This window comes from Xenopus laevis, chromosome 2L (assembly GCF_017654675.1).
Source record: "Xenopus laevis strain J_2021 chromosome 2L, Xenopus_laevis_v10.1, whole genome shotgun sequence".
In the NCBI taxonomy this organism is placed as follows: domain Eukaryota; kingdom Metazoa; phylum Chordata; class Amphibia; order Anura; family Pipidae; genus Xenopus; species Xenopus laevis.
In genome coordinates this window covers 54159448-54176491 of record NC_054373.1, presented here as the reverse complement: position 1 = coordinate 54176491, position 17044 = coordinate 54159448, and the positions used below count along the sequence as shown (strand labels likewise).

At 38.8% G+C, this 17044-nt stretch overlaps 1 long non-coding RNA gene across 1 annotated transcript; it reads left to right on the top strand.

Moving 5' to 3' along the window:
- Positions 1 to 11636: 11636 nt before the first annotated feature.
- LOC121399642 lies at positions 11637 to 15804 on the top strand. Its single transcript, XR_005965232.1, has 3 exons — positions 11637 to 11751; positions 13953 to 14081; positions 15685 to 15804. It is a non-coding gene; the product is annotated as an uncharacterized LOC121399642 (long non-coding RNA).
- The last annotated feature ends 1240 nt before the right edge of the window (positions 15805 to 17044 follow it).

The following is a 17044-nucleotide window of genomic DNA, read 5'->3' as shown; positions in this document are numbered from 1 at the left end:
CAAATCCTGTCCGAATCCTGGATTCGGTGCATTCCTAAATTAAACAATATTCACACCCAATAGATTAGGATTACATTTATAATTGAAAAGTCATCATTCTTAATGGAGGAACCTCTCTAGTTATTCTTGGGTTAAGTGTACTGAGCAATTGCAAACAGAGACAGCAGGGCTTATTTATAAAGGGGCAGAACTGAGTTTCTAATACCAGCACCTCAATGTATATAGTGAGGCAGCCAGATTCCTGTGCAGGTATGGGATCTGTTATCTGGGAACCTGTTATCCAGAAAGCTCCAAGTTATGGGAAAGCTGTCTCCCATAGACTCTATGTTAGCCAAATAATCCAAATTTTTAAAATGATTTGCTTTTTCACTATAATAATAAAATAGTACTTTGAACTTGATCCGAACTAAGATATAATTAATCATTATTGGAAGCAAAAACAGCCTATTGGGTTTAATATTCAAATGATTTTCTAGTAGACTAGTAGACTTAAGGTATGAAGATCCAAATCACAATACTTCTATAAAAATACAGTTTGTATTATGTAACAGAAAACTGAAAAACACAAAAAATCTCTAATTAGGTAGAACAGAGATGCAGCAACGCAGTCTCTGCTTCTCATCTGTTCTAAATTCAGCCATGGATACGATGAGAATTCTCTGGAACATGGCGATGCAGTTGGAAAGGTCAGGCATTTTCCCAGGGGGTATTCCTATGCTTTGAAGCAATAATAAAGCAAAACAACAGACAGAAGCAGCACCCAAAGCTTCATTAATCAAATGCTTTATTCATGTTATGTTTTTTTGAAAAGTATGTCATAAAAAAAGAGTTTCTTTGGGGGGGGGGGGGTTATATATTTCTTCAAGGGGGAGTGGTTGCATGAAAAACTGCAATTTATTTAGTAATGGTATGGGACTGGTTATCTAGAATGTGCAGGACCTCTTAAAAGGATTAATATCATACGATCAAGTACAAGGTATTGTTTTATAATTACAGGGATAAAGGAAATCATTTTAAAAAACGTGAATTATTTGATTAAAATGGACTGTGATGGGCGTCCTGTAATTCGGATCTTTCTGGATAACGGGTTTCTAGATAACGCATCCCATACCTGTACAATGAACTGAATCATAATAACTGTCACCGTGTTATAACAATAGATGCCATATCTACCTCAAAACAGATGGGAAATGGTAATTTTTTCCAGAAAAGCCCAATTTTTTTTAAATTTTTCCCCAAAACGTCTGAAATAGAATAGGGACCCTTCCGATTGACTTATATACAATCTTGGTAGGTCTGAGATGCCGGATTTTCAGACTCAAACTTTTTCCATCCTCTGGGTATAATAAATTTCGAAAAATTCTAGGTTTTTTTCCATGATAAAATCGGATTTATAGTAAAAAAAACTAAATTTTTTCGAGTTTTCGGAATTCAGACTTTAATAAATACCCCCCTTACTGCATGGGTAAGAGCCCCAGCCACTGAAATACTGTAGCAGTATTTATCACCCTCCTATTTGTACCTGTAAATATTCCACCCACTTAAATATACACACATTCAATGTAAGCTCTGGAGGGCAGGAATCTCCTTCCTACTGAGTGTCTTAAATTTGTCAGCAACAAACCTACTTCTTACCAAGATCTAAGCACCTACAATTATTTAATTTTAATTTCTATAAATGAAACCTTATTATATTATTCACATTATTCAGTTACAATTTCTAACTGTCTTTGCCTTAGACCTACATCATGACCTTGAAGACTTCTTTGCCTGGTCTTCCTTATTCCTCTTTTCTGACTCCTCATCCATCATTATCAGGGATTTAAAAGTATAATCAGGTGTTACAGTATCCCTAAGGATCAGGCATCTGCAGATGTCCCTGAAATAACCATACCTTTGGAGCCATGATTGGCTCCCAGAATGTTCTCGCTGTGCTGATTAAATGGCTTTATGGGCAGGCCAGGTACCATTGCCCTACTCAAGAAGTATCTGAATGTTTATTTTGAGACTGGCACACCCACTATTTTTTAGTACAAGCATTTGTGGACATGAATATTCCTTTAAACATTATCATGAGTCATATTAATAATGTCTCTGCTATGAGTAAATTCATTTCACTAACAGTATTCCACTTACATGGTGGTCTAACCCTCCAGCCTATAATTCATAAAAATCAATTGATATTGTGTTGGTCGTATTTTGCTGATTTTACAGCTTTAAATAAAGTCATCTCTAACCATCAATATGGCAACTTCTACCTCAACAGGTACTCATGCACTGCTCTGACCCTGACACATATTTATGTTTCCAGGCTCTCATAACTTTATGTCCATACTTCTTACTTACCTCAAGAAATCTTCTCTTCTTTCAATCCCCTTACTTCTCACTGCCCCTTCCAAAATCTGACTTCTGTCGTTAATATAATGCCAACCATTTATACATAAAAAAAAGTTGCTCCTCCCGTAATTTCTCTTCATGCTCATACCATCTTTTTTAACCTCTGTGTCCAAAGCCTTTCCAGTTCTAATGTTTTCAAATATAATATTATGATTACTTTATAATTTGTTAGTTTGCCTTCCCCACCATAGACTGTCACCTCTTTATAACATCACTGACTCTGCTACTCATTACACTGGGCACTGCTACCATTCAAATCACTGTAACAATGCAATTCTCAAATCATGCCACTTTTAGGGGCTGATTCACTAAGCTCGAGTGAAGGATTCGAATGAAAAATACTTCGAATTTCGAAGTATTTTTTGGGTACTTTGACCATTGAATGGGCTACTTCGACCTTCGACTACGACCTTCGACTTCGATTCGAACGTTTCGAACGAAAAATCGTTCGACTATTCGACCATTCGATAGTCGAAGTACTTTCCCTTTACAAAAAACTTCGACCCCCTACTTCGGCAGATAAAACCTACCGAAGTCAATGTTAGCCTATGGGGAAGGTCCCCATAGGTTTGCTAACCTTTTTTTGATCGAAGGATTTTCCTTCGATCGTTGGATTCAAATCCTTCGAATTGTTCGATTCGAAGGATTTAATCGTTCGATCAAACGAAAAATCCTTCGATCGATCGAACGAACGTTTAGCGCTAAATCCTTCGACTTCGATATTCGAAGTCGAAGGATTTCAATTCGAGGGTCGAATTTCGAAGTATTTTTAACTTCGAAATTCGACCCTTAATGAATCTGCCCCTTACTCTACAAATAATCAAGTACCCACCACTAGATCAACTCCTCCTATGACACATTCTTTCAAGATTTCTCATGTTGTAAATTTTCTCTGGCATTGTTTTTCATTGTGCTTTTGTGATATTGCTCCAATTTTTACCTGTAAGCAGTCAGTATATCCAGGCTGCCTAGCTTGTAGTTCTCTCTTCCTATATGAAGCATTACTTCCCCTGCTAATAATTTCCCCAGATTTAATCCAACAGACATTTTAAATTTCTATTAGATAGTTTTTCCCCCTAAATTGCTGTAATGAGCGTTTCCATTTTCACTTCTTTTACTGAGTTTGTATTATGTGTTATGCACTTTTAGAACACTGTAAAATATATTTATAATAATAACAATATTAAATGGCAAAACTAATAAGCATACATCTTTATTTGTGCTGATTCGGATGCCAGAACTAGTTATATTAAAGAACATAGTTATTTGGTGCAACACAAATATGGCATATTATATTTGGAGGATATTGATGGAGAGAGAGTGCAAGAGAGAGAGAATAAATAAACAGCTTCACAATAAATTCATAGCTGTTTTAAAATATTACTTTTTGTTTTTGGATGCACCTTCATTTATTTTAGGTATTCCAGGTTAATGCAACTGCAGATATTTATAATGACTGGTTTGAGTTTGTTATGGGGAAAAATATTGTATCAACGAATAGACCTACACACAAGCTCTAAATAAATAATTGACATCACACAGTGAAATGCATTATTAATACACTTGTTCCTCATGACCTGATAAAGATAAAAGTCACAGAACAAGATAAGCAGGAATATTTAAGAAAGTTATTCTACAACAAAGACAATCTGTGTGTGTGATTTTTGTTAGCAAAACCAAAATGAAGTGGCTAAGACACTATTTAAATACTGTGTATGCAGATGATCTTTCAGAAAAAATACAGATGGGAAATTTTGCAACTGTAAATACTCAAGGGTGATTTACCACCTCAGAAGAACAACTCTACAGAGCTTTGTCTCACTAGACTAAAGGTATGGGTCTCCGAAAAGCCATAGGTGATTCTCATGCTTCCTTTAGCCACAGCTCCACTGACCCTGAGATGAAGTTAGTAAGGGAGTCTGGAGTACCTAGTAAAGGTGAATTCTTAACAGGCACCCGTGTAGAGTATGGGTAAGCAGGTCCTCAACTTGAAAAATTTAAATCTGTTTTACTAGCAATGAAATAGGCTAAAGATCTAGTTAATTTATCCTTGGCCCCCAGTTTCTTTGAGAAATACGAGAGATGGGTAATCAGAAGTTGTAAGTAGTGATAAGCGGATCTGTTCCATTTTGCTTAGATGAACAATTAGCGAAACTGCTAAAAATTCACAAATCGTTTGAAGTCAATAGGCAACGATTTTTTTTGGCCCGTAACAAATTTTTACATGCACAGCTTTTTATTCTTGCTCAAAATGCATTAAAGTCAATGGGTGTTTTTTCTTGTGCTGACTTTTTGTCTTGCCGACTTTTTTGACTTGCCGACTTTTTGTCCAACTGGATTAAAATCAATGGGCATATATTCTTGTGTCTTGGCTTTGTTTTGACTTTTTTGATCAAATGCATTAAAGTCAATAGGCGTTTTCTCTTCGCTATCACTAGTTGTAAATGCTACTAGAATTTAGAAAATGACAACACAGCTCTGATTGATCACGAATAACCACAATAGTGCAATTTAGCACCGACGGTATGCTAGTAAATATGTTCAATGTGATTTTAGGGGTAGGGGTAAAGGTCACAATTTAGTGTTAGACAGTTCTTTGCAGACGTCAGGCGAAAAAAAATGTTGATGTCACTGCACATTTTACAAACCCCTTTGGTTACATCAACAGGCCTATCCCACCACTTCTGGTAACATCTATGACTACCCTCCATCTATCTCTGATATAACTAGAGGGGGTAGGGCAGTTTAGGTTAAAAAAGGCCAATGGATACATCAAACCATGTTGGGTACAAGTCAGGAGCTGTGGGTTTGGAGTGGGCACAGGGCAGGACATTCCTGACTCATTTAGTGCTAATCTGATCCCATTGATAACAACAATGTAATGTAACTTTAATTAAAAGACCTCCACTGCTGTGACGAGCAGGTGATATTGGTGTGCCATACATTAGCCAATACTCCACCTTATATGACCAGCTGGCTCACTGACCAAATTGACGATACTGTAGGAGTGACTATATACAGTATGTACATTGCAAACTTCTGTTGCTCTTTTCCTTTGGGCCAACATATTAAACAATCAGAAATGCAGTAAGTAAAGAGGAGCTGCAGCTTCTCTTCACTTCCTCATTGGCAGATGAACTGGGCTTGTTGAAACGGTGCTTTGACAGATGAAAATTTGACAGGGTTGCAAAATGATCTATTGAAATGCCCCCTCAACTGACATATATGTCAAGATGGTTAGGCAGTATATTCAAAATCAGCCACCCAACCAAACCTGGGCATGTGTGTACAGTATAAGGTAGTGGATTAAACAAAGGTCACCCTTTAAGGTCCAGTATCAATGGTATGTTGGAAGAGAATACCCATGTTTAATGCTTGTTTACCATTATCTCTTTTATGTGTTAATAATCTCAATTTGACTACAATTAGCTCTCATTCTCTTTTCTCAATTAGCACTAATTGTAGGCTAATTGCTTGTCATGTAAATATGTACATATCCTCAGTTTCAGATATTCACAGAAATCCCATTTCCTTTTCTACGCTATTGTTTTCTTACATTTTAAAATTTCTTTTTTTTTCTTTAATTGGTCTTCAGGTTACTTAGCCAAACTGCAATCCATTTTGATCTTGACTTTCAGATGTTCATTCTCACCATGCAGTGTGGATAAAACTTTTCTTGCTCTATAAACTAGGTGATAAGCAAATATGACCCATATTCCAGCACCATCTTTCACTGTCTGCCTTCCTTATTTGGGTAGGTCTACTCGCTAGGTTACTGTTTCTACTTGTTAATTGGTGGAAATATATACTGACAAATTAGCCTCTGTAATATGTAATATGTTATACAGGTAACTGGCAAAACACTTTCATTTACCAAAACAGTGTACAGGGCAAAGTGATAAATGTTAACGCAAATTGTCATACAGTATTTTTACTCTTCTCTTGCTAATGCCAACAGTGCTGCTTTCCTATTGGCTATAATAACTGCTATCATTGAATGATTAGCTTATAGTATATGTTGGCTGCCTTTCAGCCACTTTTTACTTTACTCACATGGCATAAACTGTAGAGTGGATTGTAAGGTAGTTGATTGTAACTATGTTTATTTTGTGGTATTCATTTTGCCACTGGATGATAGTATTGATTACATTGCAGTGCTTTATACCAATTAAATGCTGATAATCAGCTTTATGATGAAGTGAAATCACTGCACCAAGAAAGTGCAATCACTGCACCAAGAAAATGCAATCACTTGATCCACTGCTATGTGTTGAGCTTTGTGTGCCCCATCTAGTTCCATTTAAGTTCTGATTTAAAAGGAAAAAACAAGGCAGGACATTGGTTATAAAAATATTCAAAGAGTGTTTGTTGCAAAACAATTATAGAGCATAAGATGTGTGATTTTATTTAATGAATGCATTGCTTTGGGATTGCTGAAGGAGAAGGTATTGACTTGCTACTTTTGGATATGCCAGTTTTCTTTTCCAGTACAATTGTAATCATTTCAGAAGCCTTAAGACAGGAAAGGCGGCCAGCGTATCAATCACAAAACCTCAATACCGCTTTTATCTAACCAATCAATAAGAAGATGTGTTGCTCACATAGAGCCTTCAATGATTTTATGAGGCAGATCAAGTTCTACTCTCTAGAGCCTTACAGTATGGAAGACAAACAGTTTGCTATGTTAATAGACAAAGAAGTAAAATGGCTAAAATCTGGACCTGCAACATCAATTTGCAATGATTTTTATGAAATGATTTTCTTGTCCAGTGCATGGAGTCATCATTTGGAATCATTAGGTAACTACTTGGTGAGTGGTGTTTGAAATCCATTGTGTAGATGCATTGTTTGCTAAATGTTAGGGAATAGTTCAGGTCAGGGTAATATTTTAGATACTTGCAGTCTACGTACCTTTTACAAATAGATTAGTGTCTCTGATGTAGCACACAGGGCTTGGGCATCTAATCTGGACCTCCATATGAAATTAAAAAGGCTAATCACTGAAAATTTTCAGATACTATTGATTTTAAAGAGAGCCACTAAAAATGTATGAAAAGGTTCCCGGAAGGGAACTACCGGGGTTGCAGGGGTTCTACTGCACCAGCGCCCGCACCCCTCTGGGCCACACAAGCATGGAAAATGTTTCTTGGTGATGCCAAAGAAGGGCTTTGATAGTGTAATTGCTAGCTCCACATGGACTCCAAACATGCAAAAAGCTCTATTTGGAGTAAACATGTCTTTATGCCTTCAAAACTTGCATTCAAGCCAGGAATTTAAAAACAAGCACATATTTGTAAGCCACTGGGAGCAACATCAATGAGGGTGGCTATAAGAAACTGGTTGGGGACCACTAAATGGTGTGTTAATTGGGAAGGATCTGGGGATTTTGTGAATAAAAAAAATTGTGCAAAGAGGCAAAAAAAGAAAGCATGTAATTCCTTTTTTTTAAATTTACATTTTATTCATTTGTTTCAGAATTGTAAGAGACAACGCTTCTTTAAAAGTACAGATTAAATGAACAGACATCATTGCAAGTCACAGTGTCCCACGATATTGCAGGTCATATATCAGCAGCAGTATAAGCCAGCTTGCATACATTGATTGCTGTCAGAGAGAGGAGTAAAGAAGAGAGAAGAATAGGTACAGTGGAGAGAAAGAAGAGAGAAGCCTTGTTTATTGATCGAAGGCAAATCATTCTATTATAACAAATAAAACATGAAGACCAACTGAAAGTGGAATGGGACATTCTTATTATACCAACTTAAAGGGGAACTATCACGAAAATGAAAATGTAATATAAGCTTCATCATACTGAAATAAGATATTTTAAATATAATCAATGAAATATTCTGCATCATTTCTGAAATAATCAAGTTCATGTTCACTATCCCTCTCTCAGCATCTGTTTCTCTTCATTCTGTCATTCTGTCATTCTGAGAGAGGATTAGTGAACATAAACTAACGTTTAGAATGTCTCAGAAAAGATGCAGAATATTTCATTGATTGTATTTAGAAAGTTTCTTATTTCTGTATGATGAAGCTTATATTCAATTTTCATTTTCGCAATAGTTCCCCTTTAATAGTGAACTATCCTTTTAAAGCAAAATTGCTTGCTTGTTACATTTTTTCTATGTGATTTCTACCCCTGTTAGGTTGCTTTTTTGGAGGTTCTAGCAAAAAGAAAAAATAGCACTTGGACAGTCAGTTCCTGAACTCATTCGAGTTTTCTGCAGTCACCTACTTTACTTTTTTTTCCCATGAGTGACTTTTTGCAAAAAAAATAAAAGCTTGCCAGGTTTTCCTTTAGGGAAAACTATACAGTATATATTTTTTGATATTGTAAATGGGTTTGGAAACAAAGGAAAATGCAGTTGAAACATATGATTTCAAGAACAAACTTTTTCTGGCATATAAATCAGTCCTTTGTTTCTGTAAAACCCAATAAGAAAATGCACTACATTACATTTTTGGGAAAGTTAAAAGTAAAAAAAAAACCACTGGTGCTATAAATGCAATGCAAGACACATGACCGCAGTATGGCTCAATGTCATTCCAATAAATTACTCACAACACAAAATCTTGGTTGAAAAGGCCGCCACTTTTTCTATTATTAACATTGTAATAACATATTATAAGTTAACCCCAAAACATACCAACATTATAATAACCATCCATAATGCGAGGCTTGAGGTAGTACTGCATAGTCTACACCAGGGGTCCCCAAAGTTTTTTACCCATGAGTCAAATTCAAATGTAAAAAAAAGTTGGGGAGCAACATGATCATGCAAAAAGTTCCTGGGGATGCCAAATAAGGCCTGTGATTGGCTATTGGTTAGCCCCTATATGGACTGGCTGCCTACAGTAGGCTCTTTTTAGCTATTCACTAGGTTTTGATGCCACAAAATTCTAAAATAATCACCTGCTTCAAGGCCACTAGAAGCAACATCCAAGGGGTTGGTGAGCAACATGGTGCTCGCGAGCCTCTGGTTGGGGATCACTGTTCTACACATATTGTATTACCAGGCCTTTCAGATTCAGAACATATCAAAGCAGCACTCTTCTGACCAATAGGTGCCCCAGATGATCAGTAATATATATTTAAATCTCACAATACCAATTAGGAGAAGTGGAAGGAATAGTACTGCACTAAGTGGGCGGATTGCTGGCTTTATTGTGACTTGTAGAGATTAGTGTTCTGGAGCATGATAATATTAACAATAGTAACTAATAATCTAAGGCCAAGGGTACACTAAGTGGATTGTCTGTTTTCCGCCGCAGGCATTTATTCTAGAGGTGGAAGAAAGTGGATCCATTCTTATGCACACACCTCATAGCTCCAATGGTAGGCCATTGTCTGCCTGTGTGGAGTTACATGGAGTGCATATCAGAGCAAAAATGCAAATGCATACATTTTAGTGCTAATATCCACTCCATGTAGCTCCAACTCTGGGCCTGTTATTTGAGCTATGGAGATGTTCACATATTAGTAGATCCGCTTTCCTCCGCCTCCAGAAAAAAGGCCTGTGGAGGAAAATGGACAACACACTATGGGGCCGATTCATCAATAGTCGAATATCGAGGGTTAATTAACCCTCGATATTCGACTGGGAACTAAAATCGTTCGACTTCGAATATCGAAGTCGAACGATTTTGCGCAAATCCTGCAATCGATCGATCGAAGGATTAAATCCTTCGAATCGTTCGATTCGAATGATTTGAATCCAACGATCGAAGGAAAATCCTTCGATAAAAAAATCACAGGCAAGCCTATGGGGACCTTCCCCATAGGCTAACATTGACTTCGGTAGGTTTTATCTACCGAAGTAGGTGGTCGAAGTACTTTTTAAAGAGACAGTACTTCGATTATCGAATGGTCGAATAGTCGAACGATTTTTACTTCGAATCGTTCGAAACGTTCGAATTCGAACGAATTTAACCAATTCGATAGTCGAAGTACCCAAAAAATACTTCGAAATTCGAAGTTTTTTACATTCGAATTCTTCACTCGAATTTTGTAAATCTGCCCCTTAGTGTGTCCCGGGCCCTTATGCATTTAATCCATTGTTGTGCTGTTTTCTAACTCAATTGGAGTGTGCATGCAGTGATGCTAAAATGAATAAAAGCACTCCCATAGTCTGCCCCTTTCTGCAGACTTTGCCCACTAGACTACTTGTACACTACTAATATATGTATTATTATTATTATTATTATTATTATTATTATTAATAACACTTATCTATTATATTGGAAACTATTAATAGGTTTATAAATCTTTTTGACTTATTTGTGGTGCAACATGATCTAAGAACACTGTAACTGTATATAGTGGGTATTTGCACAAATGGCAGAAATGGCAATTCCCAGTGTAACTTCAAGCAGGTCTGCGCTTACGTTTTATTCACAGCAGAGTTTTTCACACAACAGGGCATTTTTCAATTTCATATGCAAACAAATTATTCTTCTAAAACCCCGAACAGATGCACATTCTGAATATCTAGGACACCTGCTGTCTGAAAGTGCCTCAGACACTAGGGCAACACAATCCAGTAGTTAAATATTTTACCCAGACTTTTGCCATTTCACCTCTAAGCTGCACCAGTCTTGCAGTGCTGGGGTCTTGAGTTTGATTCCAGCCAGAGCATTCTTTTGTGGGTTTTCTGTGTGTACTTCAGAATGCCAAAACATACAGATTAAGTGACTCCTAGTGTGTGAATGTGATAGGGAGCTTTGAAAAAAGAGCTAAAATAGATGCTCAGCTATCTATATATATTCAAAGTGGGCATGCAGGCCCTGATTTGTGGTGAGGCCACAAAGGCCCGGGCCTAGGGTGGGCATCAGGACCGCCCACCGAATCCACTATTTTGGATTTGGCCGAATTTGGCCGAACCCCCGAATACTTCGCAAAAGATTCTGCCGAATACCGAACCAAATCCGAATCCTGAAAAGGGGAAACCCTTTTTTACTTTCTTGTTTTGTGACAAAAAGTCATGTGATTTCCCTGCCCACCCCTAATTTGCATATGCAAATTAGGATTCGGATTTGGTTCAGCCGGGCAGAAGGATTTGGCTGAATCCTGCTGAAAAAGGCCGAATCCCGAACAGAATCCTGGATTCGGTGCATCCCTGGTTATTTCCAACTTGATGAATACTGATCATACTAAAACCTTGTGTATCCTATCTTGTCCTCTCGTTATGCTTTATATACAGCATAAATCTGAATGCAGGCATTGGTTTTTATCTTGCAGATGTAGAAGGTTTTGATTCAGTTGTGACAGTGGGAGAAAAATGAAGTCATCCGACTGCATCAAGACCTAAATCCAGTGGGAGACGTCCTCCATCCCAGTCACTGACATCGGTATGTCTTTCCCTTCTGTATAGTAATAGTGAAGGTCCTGTTGTATTGTAGCTGGGCAACCAGACTATATTATATCATATAATCATATTCTTTCTGTATAGTCTATGAGTATGCAAAGCTGCGCCTCACTGGAGACACCATCTGCATATTCATCTACACCTGTAACTCTTAACATAGAAACTCTGTGGTTGAGCTGCTGAGGCAACAGCCATATATTAGCAATTTAAAACTACTAATATCTAAAACAAGGCTTAAAATGTAAATTGCACAAGTTGCGAGAAGCGTACCTTTTGGGGCTATAGATGCACTTTCAGTTTCAAATTAATCATGGTGCAGTTTTTACATGGCCAAATTGTGTTTTTACAAAGGTGTTTAGAATCCTCCAGGTTGGGACTGTATAAAACTTTTACGTTAAGTCAGCAAACATAGCTTGCCTGCTGTATTCACAAAATGCCAAAGGGAACTCTGACACAGAGATTTCTTCACAACTTTTGCCTGCTTAGAGCAAGCTGTAACGGAAGGTACTTCCGCTCCTTGCTGAAGCTGGTACCTATGGGGATGGAAGGAACTGTTCGGGGTCGGACTGTGGCTCCAGTTTCAGGGCCCTCCTCCGGACTGACCCCCCTACAACGCGCAATCCCACACGCAATGTGGTTTTGCCGCGACCGGCCCGTATAGGGGAGGTCGCAGCTGGGGGAAGAAAACCAGCGCAGGGTGTGGATCTGGGCCCTGGAAGTATTCCAGAATACTACTTTGTGACTTCATGCATGCCAAGTGTACTGGTCTTTTCATGCATATGTACCTCACACTAAAAACCTTTGTAATACAGATTATGCATCACAAGATAAATATTCTCATGCAATTCCCCTACAAGTTGAATGGTCCAGGTACTGAAACTTATAATAGGTTAAACTGGGTAGAAAAAAGACCTTTCAGCCCTTCCAAATAATCTTCAGTGCACATAACATAAGTGCATATGTCTATACAAACCTATACTGACCTACCTATACACTCTCATATATAAACTATATACTGTCAGTAAAAAAACAAAAAAAGAGCCTATGATTAAGGGAATTGATCCCAAAACGCATTAGGCCTTTCCCAGCAGTTTTGCCAAAATAAATTTTGTCCAGAAGTGCCGTCTATTTGCTGAATTTTGTCGTTATAAACTATATATACCATGTCTACACTAATTGTAGATTTTAGTATCACAATAGCCTATGGTATTATGTTTGTCCAAGAAAAGGTATTAATAAAATCTGCCATCAACATCACTGTGAAGAACCACCTCTGCTGCTTCAAATAAATGCTCTGTTCCTCTAGTCTAGTGATCCCCAACCTTTTGAACCCGGGAGCAACATTCAAAAGTAAAAGGAGTTGGGGAGCAAACATGAAAAATGTTCTTGGGGTGCCAAATAAGTTCTGTGATTGGCCATTTGGTAGCCCCTATGCGGATTGTCAACCTACATTGAGGCTCTGTTTGGCAGTACACCTGGTTTTTATGAAACCAAAACTTGCTTCCAAGCCTGGAATTCAAAAATAAGCTCCTGCTTTGAGGTCACTGGGAGCAACATCCAAGGGGTTGGAGAGCAACATGTTGCTCACAAGCTACTGGTTGGGGATCTCTGCTCTAGTCTAAAGGGGTGGCCTCCGTTGTGTTGATCCTTTTTATGGGAAAAAGATCCCCAAACCACTGGTCTTGTAAAGAGTAATCATGTCTCAACAGCCTAACCTAATAATTGAACTCTTGCATCTCTTTAACCAATTTAGTTGCACGTCTCTGCACTCTCTCCAGCTCATTAATATATGTCTGGATGCCAAAACACTTCACTGCAAACTCAAATTGAGGCTTTACCAGGGACCCACAAATAGTAAACATTTTGTTTTCATCCTTTGAGTCAATGCCCTTAACAGTAGTCTAATACGGCAGCTGGTTTCACTTGCATGATTAGGCACAGACTTCTGCTAGTATTCCTGCCAAACCAGTACTAAAGCTGTCAACATTCACCTTTAATTACAGTAATACTTGTACTATGAAGCCCCGCATTGCCAGCCCCCTGTATTTTGTTTTATTCAAGATTATGAGCATTTCCAATGGGTCCGATAGAAAGAAGATAATGGTCGCAGATATACAATATATACAGTATATTAAAGCAGGATGAAATACTGTATTCACAATATATTTTTTCTACATTTTGCAGTCTTCCCTATCTAGTCCAGATTTCTTTGATTCCCCAAGCCCAGAGGAAGAGAAGGATGAACTTGCAGCCTTGGCGCAGAGAGCAATAGAGGCTTCCAAGAAAACATCTAGATCTGCCACAACATCACAAGTAAGTGAAATTCTACACGCTGTCCCCATCGCTTTAATTAGTGCTAGCCTTTCTCTACTTACATAGGATAGGTACCAGCCTTCCCACAAAGGGAAACTGGTTTTATAGGCTTGTTCTAGATTTAGGGTATACCTTGTATCATATTCTGGAACCCCCTGGCCAATGTACCTATAGTCTGTCGATTAAATGGATCACTATTCTTCTCCCCAAACACACTTATTTTCTTGCTCCCAATTGGTGTGTGTGTGTTTGGGGAGAGTGACAGAAATCCATTTGAGGGACAGAGTTTCAAGTTATGGTATAAAGCATCTCTTCTCATTCAGTTGCAGCAATTTGGTCTTCATGGCCCTAAATATTCTCATGCTTCCCATGTGCATTTCACAGCCTGTTTTCATGTGGCTGTACATTTGGTGTAGGTCTGTCTTTGGGGAGAGCTATAGCAATTTATTTGAGGCATAGAGAGACACCAACATATCCCTATTTATGGTATTAGGCTCCAGTCTTGGCCCTACAAACTCATCTTTCTCTCCCAGTACACTGTATACATATTTGGTTGTTATAAAGGCATTAGGTGTCATATACTCCCCATGGATAAACTAGATATAATGTATGCTGTTTTCTAATTGGATTTTTATTCATTGTTATTAAAAAATGTTTTAATTGAGTGGGTTGGCAGCCTGTTTCCTAATTATCACCCATGCTGTTAGTGTGCCGGTACTTTATTTAAGGACTACTTTTTGTTTAATCTTCTTGAACTTATGCCAACTTTTGGAAAGTGCAGACGACATAGTAACAAACCTTAAAGGAATAGGCCATGCAAAGAATAGCCACTCCCAGCTCACCTTCTGTATTTGTAGATCCTGCACAGTCCTCAGGCTTCCCCAATAGCTCAAATGTACTCCTCAAGGTTTGGACAGCAGCACATAATCCAATTATAGTAAAATAATAGTCTGTATTGGCTCCACATTAAATACAGGCAAGAGGATCAAGGTCTGGCGCATTTGGTTCAGTTATGCGTTTAATCATAGGCAACAATAAGGCCTTGATCCTCTTGCCTGTTTTTAATGTGGAGCCAATAAAGACTATTATTTATATAATATTATGTGCTGCTGTCCAAACTTTGAGCAGTTATAAACATTACTTGGGCTGGAAAAGACAAACTTCAATCAAGTTCATTGTTGGCAGTTTGTGCCCCTCTTTGTAAACAGATACATAATTACACGCACACGCACGCACACACACACACACGCACATACATACAAACACACAACTATGCACATACACACAGACACACAACTATGCACATACATACAAACACACAACTATGCACATACATACAGACACACACTTATGAACCTTTCATTAAAATTGTATTACACATTACACAATGATTTTAGACACATATACCAAGGTTAGTCCTAAGATATTAGGGCTTATAATTATAAACATGAGAATTACTTGTTAATACACTTGATTTTTCGATGCACTCAATGCAGTGTTGCATTGTGGGTAAAAGGCATTACAATTTCAATCTGGACTTAGTCCACTTTTCATGGCTTTTGACAGAAGGGCAGAACTAAAGAGAATTTTACTTATTTCCCAGATGCCAGATAACAGAACTGTTTTGCCACCCAAGCCAGGAGGCTTGATTGCCAGTGTCAGTTTTTCTCATGGGGCATCCGGAGCACCATCAGCATTCCATACAGTTGCCGCTGGCAGCCACTGGTCGAACTCTCCATCCTTCTCTAGTGCAGAAACAAGACAGAAAGCTGATCACAGTCAGAATTAGAGTTACAGTCACAGGTCAAGGAGCTGAGATCTATCATTGAAACCATAAAAGACCAACAGAAGTAAGTTCCCCTTTTTACTAATTCTCCTGCTTAAAGGGACACTGACTTTTATTCTGTATAGGTCAGGACCTATATATGTATGTCATATAAAAGTTATTTTGTTTGCCTGTGCCTGCTAAGCTTTCTTATGTCCTTGAGTCTCCTTGTTCAATCAGTCCTGATCTCTTACAGTAGGATTTCTGTCTTCATTTTTAGCTCTCCCCGTACAGGAATTTCTTCCATTAAGCAGGTGTCTCAGTGTCTCATTTTCAGGCATCCCATGCTCCCTCCTTGACCCTAATAGGAACTTTGTCACTTTCCATTTTGCTTTGTGTTGCAGAAATCACGTGACTCCATGTATATTGTTTTTAAAAACATGCTATTTTGGACTTCCGGGGGGCGGACCCACAAGATGGCCGCATTTTACCGAGCTCCTGCGCCAGCGCTCTGATTTTGGATTACTCTCTGCCATTTCTCCTCACCGTCGAGGTGTTTTCATAGCGGCTGGTTACAGGATATCAGAGGGGTGAAGAGCAGTACTCCATCAGCCGGCTTCTCCTCACTTGCAGCCCCGGAAGACGGCACATTCACTTCGTGGACCCGGACTGACGCGCTGCCCCCATTTCACTAGCGCCTTTGCGGCGGACACCTAGGCGAGACGATCGCCTCTTTGGGAGGGCAGTGCTGGCCACGGGAGGACGGATTACTTTCGGCGCTTGAACAGCCGGCACAAATATTGCGGCAGCCCGATGCAGGCCTCAGCCACGTGGCCGCCTGCACATACTATCACGCGCCGCCATTTCCTACACAGACACAGTGAGTACTGCGGCATACAGGGGTTACTACAGAGCCATACCGCTTACTGGCTGAGCGGTACTTTACCTCCACTAGCGGGGACCATCACCCCCCTACGGCTCTCCTTATTTACAAGCCTGGCATCTCATTTGGCGGCCACGTTTCCTTCTACTACTGGGAACTGTATTAGGCCACTCTCATCTGATATTAATGCTGAAGGATTACCGTGGGGCTACAACAACTAGCCCTATCTGTTGATGCCTACGTCTCCTGACTTATAAAACACATTTTGGCACTGCTGTACAAGTCTCAGCCTTTACTCCTCACTCTGTGTACTTT